General features: G+C 41.4%; 1 protein-coding gene across 2 annotated transcripts in view; it reads right to left on the minus strand.

Moving 5' to 3' along the window:
• The window catches only part of PTPRG (protein tyrosine phosphatase receptor type G), a 699041-nt gene that overhangs the window by 220887 nt on the left and 464153 nt on the right, over positions 1–14001 (minus strand). The gene's annotated exons all lie outside the window — the stretch shown is intronic.

The raw sequence follows: 14001 nt of genomic DNA on the forward strand, positions 1-14001 counted from the left end.
AGCAGTTTTTATTACTAAAGAAGAACACAGATAAATCAACTTAAAATCATTATACAAATTTAATGCTTGACCACGCCTTGAGATATATATATTTGGAAACAGTGTCTTGCTCTGTTACCTGGGGCAGAGTGCAGTGGCATCATTATAGCTCACTGCAGCCTTGAACTCCTGGGCTCAAGGGATCCTCCTACCTCAGCCTCCCAAGTAGCTGGGACTATAGGCGTGCACCACCATGCCTGGCTAATTTTTTCTATTTTTAGTAGAGACTCACTATGTTGTCTAGGCTGGTCTTGAACTCCGGGTCTTAAGCGATCCTCCTGCCTTAGGCTTCCAAAGTGCTGGGATTATAGATGTGAGCCACCTTGCCTGGCCCACATCTTGATTATTTTAAAAAATTCAAAAAACAAAAACGGACCACAGACTAACCCCAAGAGACTCCACATGTGATAAAAAGAACAGATCTGGGTTCTTATTCCAGCTTCCCCATTTACTTGCCTGTGAGACCTGAGGCAAGGTTATTTTCTGAGCATTAGCTTTCTTGTGCACAAAGTATTTCCCCTCTACGATGTAGTCATGGGGCTCACACAAGTCAATATAGTACATGGCATGTAGGTAGACTTCATGCTTAGACCTCATCAGTGCTTAGCAAACCACCACCACCACCACCACCACCACAATCATCATCATCAGAGCTTATGGGTAACATTTTGGCAGACATCTTAAAATCTCTGGGCCAGGCGAGGTGGCTCATGCCTGTCATCCTAGCACCCCTGGGAGGCCGAGGCAGGAGGATTGCTCAAGGTCAGGAGTTCGAAACCAGCCTGAGCAAGAGTGAGACTCCATCTCTACTAAAAACAGAAAGAAATTAATTGGACAACTAAAAATATATAGAAAAAATTAGCCGGGCATGTAGTCCCAGCTACTCAGGAGGCTGAGGCAGGAGGATTGCTTGAGCCCAGGAGTTGGAGGTTGCTGTGAGCGAGGCTGATGCCATGGCACTCTAGCCCGGGCAACAGAGGGAGACTCTGTCTCAAACAAACAAACAAACAAACAAACAAAAAACAACAAAAGAATTTCTAGTAAGAGTAGATTTCTCTGAGTCTTTCAGCATGACTCTACTTCTTACAGACAATTGAATCTCCCATATCATTTGCTCTCTTTCATGATTTCTCTTTCTCCACTTTGCCAAATGGGATGATGTCATTTTTCTGTAGCAGACTAACCAACCACCTCCCAGGTGGAGTTTAGAGATTTGACATTGAACAATGAACTCCTGGCGAGCAAAGCGAAGTCAGAGTGAGAAGCGGAAGTAAAGGTCAAAGGTAAACGGAGTTCTGATGACTGAATTAACCAAGAGGCTAAGAACATGATCATATGTCTTTTCTGAAGGTTGAAATCAGGTAGCTCAAATCAGGACACTTTCTAGGAAAACTCAGGTACCTAAGTGGATGGGAGAAGGATGGAATGATTCTTTTGGAGGATTTTCTTTCTTAAAGAGAATTCTTTTCCTTAAGACTCTGAATTCACACTGATTCTGGCAGTTTCTTACAAATGCTTTGCCTTAAGGTTTGGACAGCTTTAGATATCATGAATTTACACTAAGAAAAAAATCCGTTCAATGGGGTGTGGATTAAAACAGTTTAATACTGGGTGAATTGCTTTGGGTGCAATGCTGCTAACCCAAGAAAGGAACACTATACAAGTATATTCAGAAAATTACTTTCCTTCTAAAACTCAGGCCTTCAAATTAAGTAAGTTCACAGAATGCTTTCCTATACCCCACCCCACAAGCAGGGGCGGCATTGTTTAATGCATCACCCGAATAGTGTGTGATACAAAATACTTTAAGACCTCTTCAAGGGCATTTTCATTTACAACTGGGGAAGGAAATGCATTTTTAGAAAATGTTTTTGAGTCTCAGCTCCACCCATCTGGATAATAAAATGTCTCATGAAGAGAACGGTAGCACAGGTCTGAAATATCAATTCTCCTTGTTATCGCTCTCAAGTTGTACTCTACTGAATTATGGTAATGTTTGAAGCTACCTAAAATACGAGTAAATAAGTAGATGGGGTTTTACTGAGTGAACTGGACTTTAACATTTTTTGTTAATTGTTGATGGGCCAGGTTTGGACAGAGGGTGGAAACCTATTTTCCAAAAACATCTTTGGCAACTTTGTGAATTTACCCTCAAAAGCCATACCTAGAGTCCTCCCCAAAGAGTGTTCATTTAATAACGTGCATCTAAGTGATGCTTACTGTATAGCAATCCCCCTGCCTAAGAGACATGGTGCAAGTAAGCTGAAGAAAAGATACGGAAAATCTGGCAATAAAGAGATCTATGAACTCTTTCCATATATCCTTTACCCAGTACCACCAATTATTTACATTTTATCCCATTTGCTCTCTCTCTCTGTGCACACACAAAAAAACTTCTTTTTCTTTCTAAATCATTTGGGAGTCAGTGGGAAATAATATGCCCCTTTACCACTAAATACTTAAGGTGTGTAATTTCTAAGAATAAGGACATTCTCTCACGTAACCACAGGATAATTATTAAAATTAGCAAACTTCACATTAATACTAGTATTTATTTCACAGTCCATTTTCAAATTTTGGTAAGAGTCCAAATAAAGTCCATGACAGATCATTTTTTGGTTCTTGTTCTGGGATCCAATCTAGGGTCAAACTTTGCATTTAGTTGTCACGTCTCTTTATGCCGACCCCTCTCACTCCCCACTTTCATCTAGAACAGTTCCTCAGCCTTTGCCTTTCTTTAGTCTGAGAATTTCAAGTATACAGGACAGTTATTACAGATAATTCAGGTCTGCCTCGTGGATTCTCATGATTAGACTCAGTAGATGCTGAGAAGGTGACAACAGGAGTAACATTGTATCTTAGGGCATCAGAAAGCACGTTACCTGGGAATGTGGGTTTATCCCAATATTAGGGGTGTTCGACTTGATCTGTTGGCTAAGGTGATTTCTGCCAGGCTCCACCACTATAAAGTTATTAATTTTCCTTTTGTAATTAAAAAGCACTCTGTAGGTAAATACTTTTGAGATTACATAAACATCCTGTTCCTCATCTTTTACTCCCTAGTTTTAATATCCATTGATGACTTTCTAACTCTATCATTCCTTTTATATTCATTGATGGCATTCTACTTTTTTCTTTTTTTACATCACCTTTTTGAAACCTAATTATTGTTGGCATTCTAGAGTAAGGAATAGCTTTCCCTTCCCCACAGTTTATTCATTTATTTATATCCACATGGACTGATTTGTGTTTCTTTTTTATTCAATCCATTATTATATTCCATTATTAACATCATTTTGATGCTCAAAGTGTCCTAGATTTGCCCAGTAGGAGACCCTTCAAAAGGATTCCTTGGTCACTCTGCCATTTCCCATCATTTCTTGTTTCACATCACCTCCTTCCTACCAGGCACGGATGTTTTGGGCTCATCTTGTATTTCCCTGCCCCAGCTCTAGAACGGCCCATTTCTTGAGTGAACTATGGTTCCTTTTAGTGGAAAATGTCATTCAAAGACTTAATAACTTGAACTCAATATTTTCCAAATATATTTGAGAATAGAACACTTTGGTATTTCAGGAAAACTATACAGCTTAAGGGTCGGTGATTCCATTTCAACCAGAATCCACTTTTGCAAAGGAAGGAAAGCTGGATAAACGTTACATAAATGGATGTTCCTCCATCATACAGAGTCCCATGAGAGAGATACGTCTCCTCAAGAAACGAACTATATAACACTCAACTAAAAACTCATTGATAGACTATGCAGACCAGGGCACAATCACGGGACCAGGTCTGCCAAATTTTTCAAAGTCATGAGTGAGAATCATTGGTCCAAATGGATCATTCAACTCTACCTTGGGGAATGGCTTGACTAGAAAACCCTTCAGACAATTCTCTAGCCAGATCAAGATGATGGATAACCTAGCATAATTTGACATTTGGAAAATAGAATTTTACAGGGAAAAACCAAATCACATTAAAAGCATCACCATCGAACAGGAAGGATCTCCTAAAATACAGATATGGCAAATGCCTGCATGAATATGGCAACACTACTGAGCAATGGTGGTGGAGCGGGCACTGTGAGTATAGGACTGATAGCAGTTGCAGGGTACTAGCATGATATACACAGAGTCACAGCAAAATGTCCACCTACCTTTCCTGTTTTCCTGACTTGTGCAATTTTTCCCCTTATATTTAACATGATTCCAGTTGCAATTTGTTTTAAAAAAATTAAAATATATACATATGCCTGGTTCCCAAGATGTATCACTGTTTGTGTTAGGTTGCACAAATGCAACAAATCCAAAAACCAGGGCCTTCTATGCTATTATTAATATTATTGTTGTTTGTAAAACATTTAGTGAGTGCCTGCTGTATGCCAGGTACTGTACTATCATTCATTAACACTTGTAGCACCGTGATCTTCTTATTACAGACAGGGAAACCAAACATTTCCAAAATTCATAATTTCCTAAATTTCCAAAGCTCTTAAGGAAGGAAAGTGGGGTTGGGATAGAAAAATTGTCTTTCCAGAGTTCAAGGTCTTGATCATTGTGCTTTCTTCCAATTGGCAAGAATATCTGCTGAATGCCTATTCTGTGTAAGGCATCATAACTGATAGAGACACAGTCTGTACTGAGGAAGACTAAAATGTCATTAAGGAGACAAGGTTAATTCTGTTTTTGAATGCCAAAGTTGAGTAAGTGTATCACAAAGAAGCGTAAGGCAATAAATGGCTTATGGTCAAGTGAGGCCTCTATTAAACAAATACTACATTAATACAGGCAATGGCGAAGAAGGGGCATTTTCTTGAAGGTCAACTTCCTATGCTCTAATGTTACAGTTGTGTGCCTAAGTCAGCTCTCAGGTTGCTGTGATAATGGGGGCAAGAGGAAATGATCCCATCGCAAGAGTGGAAAACCCAACAGTCACTTCTATGCCGATTTAGGAAGCTCTACATTTTATTTCCTCTCATAAAAACTTCTATTTCTCCCACATGCCCCCCACGCATGGCCCAAGGAAAAAAAAATAATGATGCTTTAAGTAAGAAAACAGCATGCAGACAGCTCAGAGGAAAGGCAATCTACTGAAAGATTCAGCAGACATTTCCAGGATACTGTTGGGAATTTTTAATAGAGTGGAAGAACACACAGGCAAACGCTACAGAAAAGAACAGATGGAGATGAGATGTAAACAGGATGAAATAAAGAAGGTAACGAAAAAGGCAACAGCAGAATTAAAAATCACATAGGAGGCAGCAGACAACAGAACTGAAGAGGTGGAAATATATGTTTCTAATCATGCTCAGCATTTGCTTGCCGCAAGCCAGTTGGGAGTGCGGGGGTGGATGAGGACCAGCCACCTAAGAATAAAAATGTGCAGTGAGGGTAGAGTAAATATCTAAACACAGCTCATCGGCGGGTTCTACTTTTTTGATGCTTTGCACAGGGCCATGTCAGAATTGAGCTTTTTGTAAAATAAGTTCTTGAGCTAACTTGCTTTTTAAATTATGTTGTGCCTTAACTACTATTCAGCCAGACTGCACACAGTCTGACATCACGTTCCAACTCTTTCATTCTGCCATTGCCATTAGACAGGAAGACGCTTGCAGGCAGGAAGTCAGTCTGCCCAATTCAAGGCTGTGTCCCTAGCATGGGGCTGCTCACTGCAAATACTATTGATTCATTCCTGGAATGAGTGGGAGCTGTAAGTGGCTTGAAGCAAGGACAGCCAAATGATTAGCAAGGTCCTTCTATCTCTTAGAATAATAACAGAGTGAGGGGCAATGAGGGATCAGGCTACTGGAAAAAAATGAAGGCATTTAAACCGTGAGAGTAAATGCTCAAAGAGGTAGAAATATAGGACAAAATCACTATGCAATGGCTAAGAGACCCAGGTACAGTTCTGCTAAACACAGATTATATTCTTTTCTCTTTAATCTACATGAAATCCAAACCATTTTATAACTAAGTAATTTTGGCCTGAAATTTTAATGCTCCAACCAAAGAAGATCAATTCATTTAAATGATGGTGAAAGATGATAAATGCCCACAATATATGTTACAAAAAAATATGTAACACAAACACTGAGCAGTTATCTTATTTTATACGAATGAAGTTTTTTATTCCTAGTTACTTTTTTAAAGGATCATTATTATTTTTTTGTGAAAGCGTTTTATAAAAGTATTTTTTAGGTGTGATTGACATTGAAATCAGTTGAATTCAGAAGCGAAGCAGATGCCCCTCCATGATGTGCGTGGGGCTCGTGCAATCAGTTGAAGGCTGGAGGTCACCCTAAAAAGAACGAGTTCTACCTCTAGATTGTTCCCTAGAAATTCTGCCCGAGTTTGTAGCCTTCAGACTCAAGATTGCAACATCAACCCTTGCCACGGTTACTTAGTTAGAATGAGAATTGATTAATTACAGGTGGGGTCTGGAGGACTCTTAGTGGTTCTGTTTCTCTGGAGAACCCAGACTAATATACCCCCCCCCAGTCATAACTAGTGTTAAGCAAACACATTATAAAACTGCTTAGTAATCCAGTTACTTTGTGAGCTTCTTTCAGCCTTTGACTTTTGACCTCTAACATCATCATTCACCTCTTCCTAACAGGCTTCGCCCACGGAAAATGCAACCCTGCTACAATCCAGTTCACTCTCATGCAGCGGTAGATGAAGATCTAAGAGCACTTGCTACAGAGTAAGACCTGATTTATATATGGAAGACATGAGAGATTTTTATGGCTCAGTGTTCCTGTCTATAAAACAGAGGCAACATTTACCTCTTGGGACTGTCGCAATACTTTCACTAAGCACATGCTTTGGAAAAATAAGAGCAAACCAAACAGCACTAATTTTTCTACTATTACATATCTTCATTACTCTCTTTATGACCCCAAGGTATATGTAAATCAAGGTGACAATAAATCATTCACAGGGGCCAGGCAACGTCCCAGTGAATCACGCCACAAGGTGCAGCAAAGAAACCTGTAAGTGGTCTTCACACCACCTTCGCTGTAAGAGTATTTTTAGAAGAACCAAGCTCCAAAGAATAGTAGGTATTCAGCATCTTTGTAGGCAAGGTGGCGTTTAAGTAAACATTCTGAAACGCTTGCTTTATACAATATCATTAATCACAGAGTGCGCTAATCCTTAATTATTTCCTGTTTTCACTTGCCCTGTAACATGGAATTATCTTCAACTATTATACAGCAGGAATCCAAAGTTTTGCAGCAGAAGGACCCAAAGTGCACACTAGAGCTACGGGCCGTGCAATCAGGTGCCAGGATGTTTCTGGGACCCCTTTTAGAAGTCTCTGTGTGTGACTTGTTTGTTCCATTATACATCTATTTATTAGTCAATCTGCAGGATTTCCAGTTCAGTGGTGCGTCTGATTCGTCAAATACATTTTAAATCTTTGCACTTTTCCCTTGATAGGGAAGAGTTCAGGCTCTTGCTTACAATAGTTGAGTTTTTCAGGGATTTACTATGTATGATTCATGAGTTATTTCTTACAGTTCAGCATCAGTTTGGACACAAATGAGGTAGATTCAGAATCTAAGACACCCTTATCATATGCCCAGGAAAGAGGACAGTAAGCTACAGTTCTCCCATTTAATAGCTGTGTGACTCAGTTAAAGTTAGTTCCCCTCTTTGAGACTTAATATCCCCGTGAGTAAAATAAATAAAAAAAGGTCACTGGATTACAGCAAGGAGTAAATAAAATAACTCAAGCAAAGCAGCTTCCACTTGTGTGGCACACTAAAAGCCACCAATTTGTTCACGTCTCTTAATATTAAGAGGGAAAGAAGGAAGAAAAAAGGAAAAAAAAAAAAAAACACCAGAAAATAAATTAGTGAAAGGGCTATTTGCAAATATTCCCAAATGGGAACCTACCCAAATGCTAACCAATAATGGATTGGATAAACAAATTATGACTTAGCCACACAGTGGAATACCAAATGGAATGCACTAGAACTAAAGTAGACAATATAGATGAACCTCACAAAGATGACTCAAATGAGCCCGACATAAAAACAAGCAAACAAAAAACCCCAAAACAATATACTGTGCGACTCCATTGGAAAGAAGGATGAGAACAGGAAAAACTCAGGCAGTTAGAAGCCAGCACCGTGGTTACCCCAGGGGGCAGTGACTGGAAAAAAAGGTCTGGGTGTGTGGGTAAGTTCTCTCTCTTGTGGTCTGGGCACACGTGATGAGAATTCGTTCAGCTGTACACTTATTATTTGTGACTTTTCCTCTTTGTATATGAGACTTCTGTAATGAATAAATAGAATGGGGGAGGGGAGGGGAGGGGAGGGGAGGGGAGGGGAGGGGAGGGGAGAGGGGAGGGGAGGGGAGGGGAGGGGAGGGGAGGGGAGAGGGGAGGGGAGGGGAGGGGAGGGGAGGGGAGGGGAGGGGAGGAGAGGAGAGGGGAGGGGAGGGGAGGGGAGGAGAGGAGAGGAGAGGAGAGGAGAGGAGAGGAGAGGAGAGGAGAGGAGAGGAGAGGAGAGGAGAGGAGAGGAGAGGAGAGGAGAGGAGAGGAGAGGAGAGGAGAGGAGAGGAGAGGAGAGGAGAGGAGAGGAGAGGAGAGGAGAGGAGAGGAGAGGAGAGGAGAGGAGAGGAGAGGAGAGGAGAGGAGAGGAGAGGAGAGAGGGAAGAGAGGAGAGGGAAGAGAGGAGAGAGAGAGGAGAGAGAGGGAGAGAGGAGAGAGATGCTTCTGAAACCAAGATGAACAAAAGTATATGCTTCTCACGTACTAACAGAGCAGGGCCCAGTATTCTTGCCTGTTCTGCACCCATCTGATTTGAGATAGGCTACTTTTAAACCTACGAATAAGGCTAGATTGCATTTATCTGCTTGATAGAGCAAGTCACAGCGACTGGCCATGAATGTGCAGAATCACTCCACTCCAGGACCGGATGACAGTAACAATGACACCAGCCAAGCACCTCGCCCGCCTCCCCTGTCCCCTGGGCAGACACTGCAAGAGAGGCCAAGAGGCAGCCTCATGCATCAAACCCTCCAGGAGAATTGTTTGAATGTATCCAATTCTTAATAGTTTACATCATTTAATTCCTTTACTCCTTTCTTCTACTTTCTGGGGGAGATACTATTATTTTCCCTATTTTATATAAAAGGAAATCAAGGCTGAATTACTAGGTCTTGTCTGAGAAGTAATAACATGGGATTCGAACCCAGGCACCTACCTGCCCAGCCCACACACTTAAATTCCCACTGGCAATGAGAACTACCTACTAGTTATATCTAGGATCCTAGTGCAAAGCTTCCAGAGCAGTGTTTCCTAACCAGAGGTGATTTTGTACCCTGGTGGAAATTTGGCCATGTCTAGTGACATTTTTGGCTGTCACTTCTTGAGAGGTGCTACCAGCATCTAGCGGATGGAAGCCAGGAATGCTGCTAACCATCTTGCACGGCACAGGATTAGCAAATTATAGCAAATAATTATCATGCCCAAAGTATCAACAGTGCTGAACTGTCAACAGGGAACATTGTCAATGGATATGGTAAAAGCACTTTGCTTTTAATTTCCCTTTCCCATGACTACTGAACTTTGAGAGGAGAGGAATAAGTTGTAAGAGAGCTTGACTTAGAGCAGAGGTCCTCAAACTTTGTAAACAGGGGGCCAGTTCACTGTCCCTCAGACCGTTGGAGGGCCGTTGGAGAGTGCGGCGCACATTCCACACATGTGCACTGTGGGCCCAGGACGGGTCGGCTGCTAAGCAGGACAGGCAGTGGTGGCAAAAACACCCAGCGAGCCAGATAAATGTCCTCCTCGGGCTGCATGTGGCCCGTGGCCCATAGTTTTAGGATGCCTGCCTTAGAGACTGGGTGGGCAGTTACGTCCCTACCCATAAACCAGTAACTTCAAGAAGGCTTTCACCTATTCTTGAGGTCACTGTATTGCCTTTCTTTTCTAATAAAACATTGTTTCCTTGCTTGCATAGCTATTTTATATGTAAGGCTGGTTCTAAAATGCAGTGGAGCTTAACACCTTGGACACGGTGGAGGGGGAGGGGGTCCCTAGGTACATCTGGAACTCATTTGTATTTCAAAAACACGAAAATAACCACCACACTGTTTGTGCTCTTTGTAATATGAAACTTTTTAGAAATTGCTTTGTACTTGGGAGTAACAGCCACATGATTCACCATGAAATGAAGTCTGGAAAATCATTTTGGATAAATGGACCTATAAATTCAATAGAATTTCCATGACAACACAGACTGCAACACTCCACCACAAATAAAAGGTTATAAATCATTCAAAACCAACTAGGAATCAGCAATACGTCTCCCGTTTTGAAATACAAGAAACCTGATATATAGTTTAGCTGTTACTTACTCAACCAAAGTTCCCATTATAGTTCTTTCCACGCTTCTGATATTGTATTTTCTATCCCATAACAGGTTTTGGGGGCAATGATGATGTCATGAATTTGCAATTAAACTAAATGAAATTAACACAGGTGTAGAGTTGGTTGTATCCCCTCCTCTTCTCCCAGCCAGAGGCCTCCAAGAAAGCTTGTTCACAAAGACAAGTCAGGCTGTTTCATCCAGAAAACTGCATTTTGCCCTACACTGCTGAATGTTGCCAAATCACTCTTCATAAGGAAAAGGTTGATGCAAAACACTTCTGAGAACACATGATGTGCATGCAAGCAAGGCAACCTGGAGGCCTCGCAAATGCTTCTGAGTTCTATAAATCCAAACCACACCTCTAATGTCCTCAAGACAACCGTCACAGTGAAGCATTTTTAAGATTAGTTGGGTCAACTGATCTAGAACATCTGTTCTTTTAAAACTCTGCTTCTGGCCAGGTGAGGAGGCTCACACCTCTAATCTTAGCACTCTGGGAGGCCGAGGCGGGAGGATCGCTCAAGGTCAGGAGTTCGAGACCAGCCTGAGCAAGAGTGAGACCCATCTCTACTAAGAATAGAAAGAAATTAATTGGACAACTAAAAATATATAGAAAAAATTAGCCAGGCATGGTGGCGTAGGCTGTCGTCCCAGCTACTTGGGAGGTTGAGGCAGGAGGATCGCTTGAGCCCAGGAGTTGGAGGTTGCTGTAAGCGAGGCTGATGCCACGGCATTCTAGCCTGGGCAACAGAGTGAGACTCTGTCTCAAAAACAAACAAACAAACAAAAAAAACCCCACAACAACAAAGAACTCTGCTCCTCAAGTCATCTTTTCATTTCTGGCAGAGGTCGCCTTATGACAGGCTCTTCTGGATACTGTATCATGTGGCCTCTTCCATGGGGAGGGTGCGTACAGGGCTAAGCATGTAGCACTCATTAAATGATCATGGGGTGAATGAATGGAAGTTATTTCTCACATGGGAGGAAATGCATTGTATTACTCCATTCAGATCTTTTCTCATTATTCGGTTTGCCTTAAAATAACCAATAGCTTTGGGTAGATGACTGAGGGAGGGGGAAGAAGAAATTTATTTGGTGTAGCTTCCAGCAGGGCTGTACATCCCTGAAATACTGCCAAAGGCTACACGTGCTGCACAGGACAGTGTTGATCGCTTCTCATCAGATGAACTCTGGTGTCTCCATCTGTGACCACGTGCTGAGAACTCTTCAAGACATGCTTTTAGTTAGCCCTGATCTCATACGATATGACTGTGGCTTTCGTTGGAATCTTCAAGAGCTCCATGAGCCAGAAAGGTTAAGAATCACTACGACTAAAAAAATCTGTGAACATGCCTCCATGAGCACAAAATTCCTTCCCTGAAACAGGTTCATATGAGACCATCCCCTGAAAAGAGTACACACCTTTTATACTACAATCAACAATATAGGAAAATACTGATTTTCCTATGCCATTGCTAACGCTGGATTCATGGACCCTTCTTATGTTTTTAGCCCCTGGATGGGCACTTCTGTTCTCATCTTAAAAATTTCCTAATAATAAGAATGAAGACATTTACTAATTTTTTTTTCTAATGATTTCCCTTTCTAGTATTTAAGAAGACTCTTTATTAGAAACATTTATGCTTTGCCATGAGTGCTGCAAATACAGAGACAAATATACAAGTACCTTTGTTCCACCATTGATGGGATCAGGGAAAAAAACCCCTGATATGCATAATAAATAGGCGAGTGTTGAAATAACCTATCAAGGCAAAGAAATTGATCAATAGGCACTAACACTGAAAGTTCTCAAAGATATATTGTTAAAGGAGAAAGTTGCAAAATAAATACAGCATGATCACATTTGATTTTTAAAATGCCATACAAGACGATATTGTATGTGTTGTGTATATATATATGCACAGATACACAGAACTAAGGCAAGGCTCAGGTCTGGAAAAATAAAACAAACTAACAGTCGTTTTCTCTGGGGAGGGGGACTCAGATTGGTTTGGGGCCAGGCAAGTGGTTTGTTTCATTGCAACTGTTTATAATACTTGCTGGCTCTAAATAATAGCTCCTCTGGAAAAAAAAATCCCCTTCGGAATGAGAAAAAAAATTGAAAAGGAAAGAACAAAACCAAAATCCTACCAGTGCTCCAAGTGAGAGGGGACAAAGCTAATGGATCCAGTTGGTGACCCGACTTAGAACACCAGCCTCCTAGCAAAGTAGTCCAAAGGAAGGAACCTGCCAGCCCCTAGCAAAAGACATCACAACATCACACAGGGTGTGACCTTCCTTTATTCCTTATCTCACTTTGACATAGTTCACTTCTCATTTATTTCTGACAGCAATGAAACACACAACTACTCAAGCTCACTAATGCTCCAAAGGAGGCAGAAGTAAAGATTGAGCTATTGTTTCAGATCTACGCAGACTTTAATTCACTTAACAGAGCTGCTCTGTTGAAAAGTGTATTTATTCAGACTAATAACTTCCCACCCACCTGGCTATAAAATTACAGTGTACACTGTCATTTCACTTTCCCTTGAATAAACACAAAGTGATAATCCTCCCAGACCGTATCTTTGGTCAGAAAGACACGAGAGAATTAGAAAGCAAAACAAAGCTGCCCAAAGCTGGGCAAAGCACCAGCCCTGCCCATATACTGGGCAAAACCCAACACAGCTAACTCAGTAAGGGGGACAGGGGACTGCCACCACTGCAGCCTTGATCACAGGTCAGAATGTTCTTGGCTGACTGATCCTCCTCCTCTCCATGAATTCCCTGGAGAAGGACTTTGGATTTCAGAATCTCACAATCAGAGAAAACACATGAAAGAGTGGGGAAAAATATGACTGGAAATGGAAGAAATGGGTCTTCATTTCCATTTATGGAAAAGTGACATGATGTGTTATTGGGTTAGTTTGGATGATGATGATGATGACGACGACGACTTAAAAAGAGGTGTGATGACTGAATATAACCTTGTACACAGTTTGGGGTTAGGATTTAACACCACAGGGAAAATAAGAATGCCACAAACATCCACGTTGTCTTCTCCATGATTAGTATTATATAAAAGTTTTTTTAAAAACATAGATGTCTGTGTTGAACTGGTTACTTGATACTGAATTTGTTTACTGTACGACTTCAGATCAAGTCCTTTGTTGATCAGATTTTCCCAGTTTCACATGCTCCCCCCTCCCCAACATTTTTCTCTCTTCTTTTTTGAGACAGAGTCTCACTTTGTTGCCTGGGCTAGAGTGCCGTAGCACCATTATAGTTCAAAGCAACCTCAAACTCCTGGGATCAAGTGATCCTCCTGTCTTAGCCTCTCGGGTAGCTGGGGCTACAGGCATGCACCACCATGCCCGGCTAATTTTTTCTATATATTTTTTCAGCTGTCCAGCTAATTTCTTTCTATTTTTACTAGAGACGGGGTCTCACTCTTGCTCAGGCTGGTCTTGAACTCCTGACCTTGAGCGATCCTCCCATCTTGGCCTCCCAGAGTGCTAGGATTACAGGTGTGAGCCACTGCGCCCAGTCCCCAACATTTTATTATAAATAAACTTTAAATG

The sequence above is a fragment of the Microcebus murinus genome, chromosome 30, assembly GCF_040939455.1.
Source record: "Microcebus murinus isolate Inina chromosome 30, M.murinus_Inina_mat1.0, whole genome shotgun sequence".
NCBI lineage: Eukaryota > Metazoa > Chordata > Mammalia > Primates > Cheirogaleidae > Microcebus > Microcebus murinus.